This window comes from Elephantulus edwardii, unplaced genomic scaffold (genome assembly GCF_000299155.1).
Source record: "Elephantulus edwardii isolate Elephantulus edwardi_28Jun2011 unplaced genomic scaffold, EleEdw1.0 scaffold00245, whole genome shotgun sequence".
NCBI lineage: Eukaryota > Metazoa > Chordata > Mammalia > Macroscelidea > Macroscelididae > Elephantulus > Elephantulus edwardii.
Window position 1 is genome coordinate 3,159,883 of NW_006399995.1, and position 6,864 is coordinate 3,166,746.

General features: G+C 43.6%; 1 pseudogene; it reads left to right on the plus strand.

The window, feature by feature from the left end:
- Window positions 1-464: 464 nt before the first annotated feature.
- Window positions 465-6,864, plus strand: part of LOC102865077 — a 62,574-nt pseudogene continuing 56,174 nt past the window's right edge.

Here is a 6,864-nt window from a genome sequence, read left to right on the forward strand (position 1 = left end):
GTCATTTGCTCCCCTCTGGACTGCAAAGTGTTTTCCCAGGTGGGCCCAGTGGGGATGGTTGGTTGAAACCAGAGGCTCCATCCTCTTTTGCTTCTTTAGCTGGCAGTTGTATTTCCTTTTTGTCACTGGCACTGGGTTTGGGGTCAGGTCTGAAGTAAAACTCAGTGGTAAGGTTACCTGTAGGAAAGGGAGCAAACTCAGAGAAAACAAACTTGTGAGTTACAAATATAGGGGTTTTGAGGGTGTTGCTTTCAGGTTTACTGGGGAAGAGGGTGGCAGAAAGTAGCCTAGATAAAATTCTCTGGATACCCTAGGCATTTTTTTTTCCTACCCAGGGGTCAGATGGCACAATCTGGGAACTGAGGAGCTCACCCTGAGGGCCATGATGGCTCACCCCGAACCAAGGACAGAGGACAGCTCGCCCCGGGCGAGGGCCAAGGACAGCCCGCCCCAGGCATAGGGCCATGACGGCTCGCCCCGGGCCAAGGGCCGAGGACAACCTGACCCGAGCAGCGCAACACCCCCCATGGGCTGGCTGGTACACTCCCCTCTACTTGCCCCCACATTAATCTCATCCCCTCACCTGACCAAGGAGTGTGTGGCCAGGGACAGCATCTCCAATTCCAGCACCCCCACTTTTACCCCCCCATAAGTGGTCATACTATAATTTGAAGTAGGTGTCACTTCCCTCCCTCTTTATAAATGGCAAAGGGAACCTGAAAATTGTGAACAGGCTCCCCCCAGGTCTAAACATCTTTTGGCAGAAGTATTCAAAAGATCAAAATATGTGGTGCATTTAGAATGTTGGTCCTCTTGGACATGCTGCCACTGTAAGTGTCATCAAGTAGAAAATTCACAGTGATTTTCAACAATCCATTGTATAGGTGATCATCTTCTCTGCTTTTCCAAGGAAACTCAAACCTGCAAGTGGTGGGGCACACGTCCCCACCCCATGGGCGGCGGGCCGCACCATCCCCCAGCGCAAGTGACTGGCAGGCGCTCGCCATCTCCCGTGTGTCATCTCCCTCACGGGTGGCCGGCGGGCACGTATCATCTCCTGCGCGGGTGACCCATGAGCGTGTGTCCTCTCTCGGTGGGCACACATCATCTCGCCCACGGGCGACCCAAGGGGCTGCATCATCTCTTGGAGTGCTCGCATCATCTCGTGTGCAGGCAGCCAGTGAGCCAGCAGGCGTGCGCCATCTCCCACACAGGTGACTGGCGGGCATGTGCCATTCCCCATTGAGGGCGACCAGTGGGCTCGCGCTATCCCCCTGTGCAGGTGGCTGCCGAGCAAGTGCCATCTTCCGCGTGGGTGGCTAACGGGTGCGAGCCACCTCCCGAGTGTCATCTCCCATACGGGTGGCTGGCAGGCATGCACCATCCCGTGTGCGGGAAGCCGGTAGGCACGCTCCATCCCCCACGCAGGCGGCCGCTGGGCGAGGGCCATCTTCCACATGGGTGGCCAGTGAGCGCAAGCCATCTGTTGCACACCATCTCCCACACGGGTGGCTGGCCATTGCGCTTCAGGAGGCCAGTGTCCGCCAGCTTCCCCTGCCGTCACCATCTTGGCTCCAAGAATCCTCCTCGGAACAAGTACAGTTTGCTGCAGTGTGGCGGCTCCACAGCACCAGTCCTGGGGAGGCCTGGTGCCCACCCTCCATCCTAGGCGAGGGATTCCATAGGTACCAGCTGTGGGAGCTTCATGGAGCTGCGGCTTCGGTGAGGCGCAGTGCGGGCTCTGCGGGAGGGGATTGGGAGCTGCGACACTCACCCATTCTTCCTTGGAAATCCTTGAATTCCTGTTGTTGAGCCTCAATCCTCATTGAAGACCAGTCATCAACTGTTGAACTGTTCAATTATTAATAAACGGAAGTCCATAGAGGGTCATAATGGCCCTTTTCCAAGTGGTCCGCTGCTCCCGCAGCTCACCACGTTGTCTCTGCCTCCGCCGTCATCTTGGATCTTCCTTTCTAAATTTTTTTTTAATTTTATGTTGTTGTTGTTGTTGTTGTTGTCAAGTTAAAATCAACTCATAGCTGACACTCTAGCAGGTTTTCAGGCAGCAGTAAGTCACACAGGAGGAGATTGTCCATCTTTCTACCACAGAGCAAGCAGCTGGTGGATTTGAACCTCATACCTTTGGGTTGGCAGTGCAATTCCTTACCTCTAAAGCCACCCAATACAGTCAGCTGTGACTGATAGTTTGTAAATGTTTATAAATATATTTCTATCACTAGCAGGGTTTTTTGACAGATAATTTCCCCTTAAATGGGATATTTTAGAAAGTTTGCTGTATTACTGTGATTTAATAACATCCGAATTTAATATTATCTGAAGACAGGTTTGGGTTTTGTTTTTTTCCCTCGAGTGCTCTATCTCCATTTAAATGAGATTCAATGAAGGAAAATAGGATTTGTTTAATGGACATTAATTAAAAAAAGGAAAACAGAAGTTAGTTTATTTCTTTAAACTTAAGACAGTTGTATTTGAAAAACCTTTTCTCTGTGTGTCATGAATGCCAAGCAGATTGAATTGATGAAACAGCATTTAGCTAACAGCACTGTTTTCCTCTTTTCACATTCTCTCTGCCTTTAATTCAGGTAACAGTGGGAAGATGGAACTTGGCTATTTTCCTACACATTCCCCTTGAGTCGAGGTCTTTTCTAGATCCAGTGAAAGAGTTCTTATACTGCCATCTAGTGCATTTCACAAAAGGATTCATGCTCTTCAGTCAGATGGGCTCCTCAGTTATATTTAGTTGGAAGTGTGGGATGGTAGAAAATGGGAGCAGGACATGACAGAAAGCTAGAACTTACTGTTTGAGATTTTTTTTTAAATGTATTACATTGGTTAGAAAGGGGTGCTGAGTCACAGACAGTGTCTTGTTGGTTTATGAGTTCCATGTTTCAGTGAACAGTGAAGGAATTCAGATTATTGGGGACTGACTGGCTGACTTGACTGAAGGCTTCACATTTGTGAAGGAAGACTAACTTTGTGGTGACAAAGAACTCAGCAAGAGGATTGGGGGTCAATAGAGATTACACATTTGTCAAGCTTGGCAGCTTTAGAAGAAAGGCCTGGCTCCCAGGCCCTCACCTTCTTTTTCCCAGTCCTGCCTAATTCTCATACACTCTGGGACTCAACTCAGCCTTTGTTAAAAGTTGTCGTTGTTATTGTTGGGTGCCATAGTACCAGTTTTTAACTCATGTGTCCTGATGTAACAGACTAAAACTGCTCCTTGTGGTTTTCATGGCTGTCATCATTCCAGAATCAAATTGCCTAATCTTTCTCTTGTGGAATTGTTGGGTGGGACCAAACTGAAAACCTTTAGTTTCACACCCAAGCACTTTCAAGTTTTTTTCATCAGAATCTCTTTGCTTTAAAAGTTTCTTTGCCAATAGATCTACTGGAAATGTTACAAAAGTTTACTTATCACCCTCCTCTTCCAATAGCCAGACATTTGCTTCATATAGAAGACTCTTGAATACTCTAAAGATCTAGTGAATTTTCGCATTAAACTCTGGAATACCAGAGTTGGCAGCCTTTCATTTCTTAAATTATTCCACTTAAGCATTCGAAAATATAAAACATTGTCTATAAAGCTGTTAATCCAGAAGCCCGAGAGTCATCTTTTATATTTTTCTTCTTCCTCCTGCCTCCACCACTCATCCAATAAAATGACAAATACACACACGCACAGATGCAATTAATCTCTAAATATCATGGATTCGAGCTCCTTAAAGTCTCCCATGGTGGCTCCTTTTTCTCCATCACAACTGACCCCATTAATATGCACCACAATCATCACTAACCCTTCTGATTTGTGCCATCACTTCTAATACTTCTAATACTGATCTACCAAGTAGAATAACCTTTGCATATACATACATTTTATAATTTCAGAGTCCTATTTTATTATTTAGCTTTTAGAATAAATGCTACAATTTGAACATGCCCTAAAAGATGCATGATCTTATCTCTGTTATGTCTTCTCGATCTCCTTTTATTCATATATCAGTGTCTCCATTCTTCTCTCAGGTTCAAGGTTCAAACATCAGTTCAGGATGTTTGAACGTGCTATTGTCTATGCCTATTGCAGTGCAACTTCCTACCATTAGGTCACCAGTGCTCCCTCATTCTGTGTTAGGGAGTGCTGGTCACTGCTAATATAAAGGTGGCCAGTTCAAATCCACCAGCAGCACCAGAGGAGAAAGATGAGCAACTACCATGTGAATTACAGCTTCTGAAAAAGCTGCTGGCAGGTCAGCTATGAGTTGATTCCATCTCAAATAGCAATGAGAGAAAAAGATTCTATCATCCTCCTACTCTGCATTTCATTGTTGTTCTAATCTTGCTTCTTTTTTGTACAGTTGTTGTGTTTTGCTTTTTTATCTAGTATCTAAGCCCAAATTCTACATTCTGCAAAAGCAAGTACCATGTCATTCTTAGTCACTTCTCTACCCAGCTCAAGAGAAGCAATTAACACAAATACACAAGCGAGCTTATGAGTGACTGTCTTTTACAATTTTTGGTTGTTTTCAGTGTACTCCCTGCTTGGCGGTGAGCTCCTCCAAGGGAAAGATTCGTGAAATTTTTAATTCAGTTAATTCAACTTGACTAAATTTTGCAAAGATGATTCAGACAAGATCTCACCACTTTAATAAGTCTGCAGGATGTTAAGTCAAGTGTAATGAGGGACAGAGGAATCAGATAGACCATAAAAGTCATTGGGTATATTATACCCACAGTGCTCAGACATAGCATGCTATATAGGGACATACGGGAGCATGGCAGGCCACAAGACAACCACAAAGAGAGAGCAGAAGAGAGCTGGCAAGGAGCCCTGGGCAGCTGCCTCTGTTGAATTTCAAGGTAACTGACTCTGACCAGTTGCTTTTAAAAAACAAACACTTAGGAGAGTCCCTGGGTGGCAGAAAGTGTTCAGTCCTCAGTTCCCAACTGACTCTAACTGGCCCAGGGGACTATCAAAAGGCAAGTCTGGAATTTGCTTCAGAAAAGTCAAGAGACTTGAATACCCTAGGGACCTGTTCTACTGTGCACATTCAAGGTCACCATAAGCCAAATAGACTCTAAACCAATTATTAACAACAACAGTGGAGAGGTAGCTTGAGTTCCGAAAGAGACTGACAAATGGGAAAAGAGAAAGTGGCGGGAGTTTACAAGGAGATTATTCCAGGAAACCAAATGTTGGTCGCTCCAATGTACAGGGAGGAGTCTGAAGCAGAAATAAGAGTCTACTTGATTAAGCCTTAAAAGTTTGCATGCTGAATGTCGGCACATCAAAGAAAAAGGTTGAATTATTAACACGTTTACCTCCTAGTGGGGAGAGAGCATATAAAGAAGTATAGCACATTAAAAATGTGTTGTACATTAAAAATGCAACACTAATGGATTTCACTGCAACTAGAGGAGAAAGAGGTTAAGTCAGCTAGGTTGACTAATAAATATATAAGAGAAGGTTAAATGCAAGTTGAGTTTTGAATGAGCTCACCAGTGTCAGAGAGGAAAGATGATCAAATGAAATGAGTCAATACTGGGCAAGGCACAGAGGTATGAAAAAGACTACTGCAGTGTAGGAGAAAAACGAGGCCTATCTTTCTTCATCAGAATCTCCAACATCATTCATCAAATGCACACAGCAGACATTTAATTAATACTTGTGGCTTGATTTCTGAAAATAACAAAATCCATGATATGTTGACAAAATGAGAATATGAGACTAAGTAGAAGGAACTTTCCTCCCCATTTGATGTTCAGTAGGAGGGGAGCAATTTTGCCCTAATACTACTTTCAGTAAGTATCAATAAGAACGTCATTTTGGGAAAGAAGACTATGTACTAAAAGCACAATCACATTAATGCACCATGGTTGTCTATGTTTGAAAAAAATTCCATCTTTCACACCTAAGAAGAGTAGGGTAGAAGTCATTAATTCTGCTTTGATGTTGAAGCAGACCAGAAATGTGGGCCTCTGGGAAGAGCTTTGAAAAGATTATAATAGTTTGATAGAAAAGTCTAACAAGAGGGATGGAATGGTGTTGAATATCACCCAATTGGATGGGTTCTAAGTCCAGTTCTACCCTGACTAACTGCAGGAGTTTGAGCAAATCCTGTGAGAAAAATCTAAAAGGCTGGAATGGTTCCAATGGTTAGCTTCAGACCATCCTTCTGGAATTTAGGCTAGAAAAGAATTCAATGTTCAGACAGAATGGCTAAAATGGAAGACCATCCCAGTGATTTAAGAGGCTATTCATAATGAAGAAGTAATTTTGCTTCTTCCAAGCTCTGGACTATTATGGGAGTTATTCGCTGAGTCTCATTTTTAAAAGTCATTGTACTTTTCAAGATTGACATAGCCATAAAGAATTGTAAGAAATTTTAATATTTGTTGATGTGAATGAGAAGCAGAATATTCTTTATTTAAAATTATTAGATGAAGGGAATTCTGGTGGCATAGTGGGAAGAAGTTGAGCTACAATCCCAAAGATGAACGGTTCAAATCCACCAGATTCTTCACTGGAGTAGGAGGGGCAATCTCCTCCTGTGCCAGTCAGATCAGATTCAACAGTACACAACAAGGGGGGGGGGAAATTATCAGATTATTTTTAAATGGATAACATTTCATTTCATTTTATATGGGGTTGCCATCAGCTAGTTGTTGATTTAATGGAAGCTAACAACTATTTGGGAAACACATAATAGGGGAGTGCCTATGCTCTACAATGTTCAGAAAAGGGAATGAATGATAAGAAATTTAAAAGTATATTTTAGGGCATTATGTTTATCGTAGGAGTATGCAATGAGGGTTGCAGAGTGGATTATATTTGGGGTTGGGGGTGGG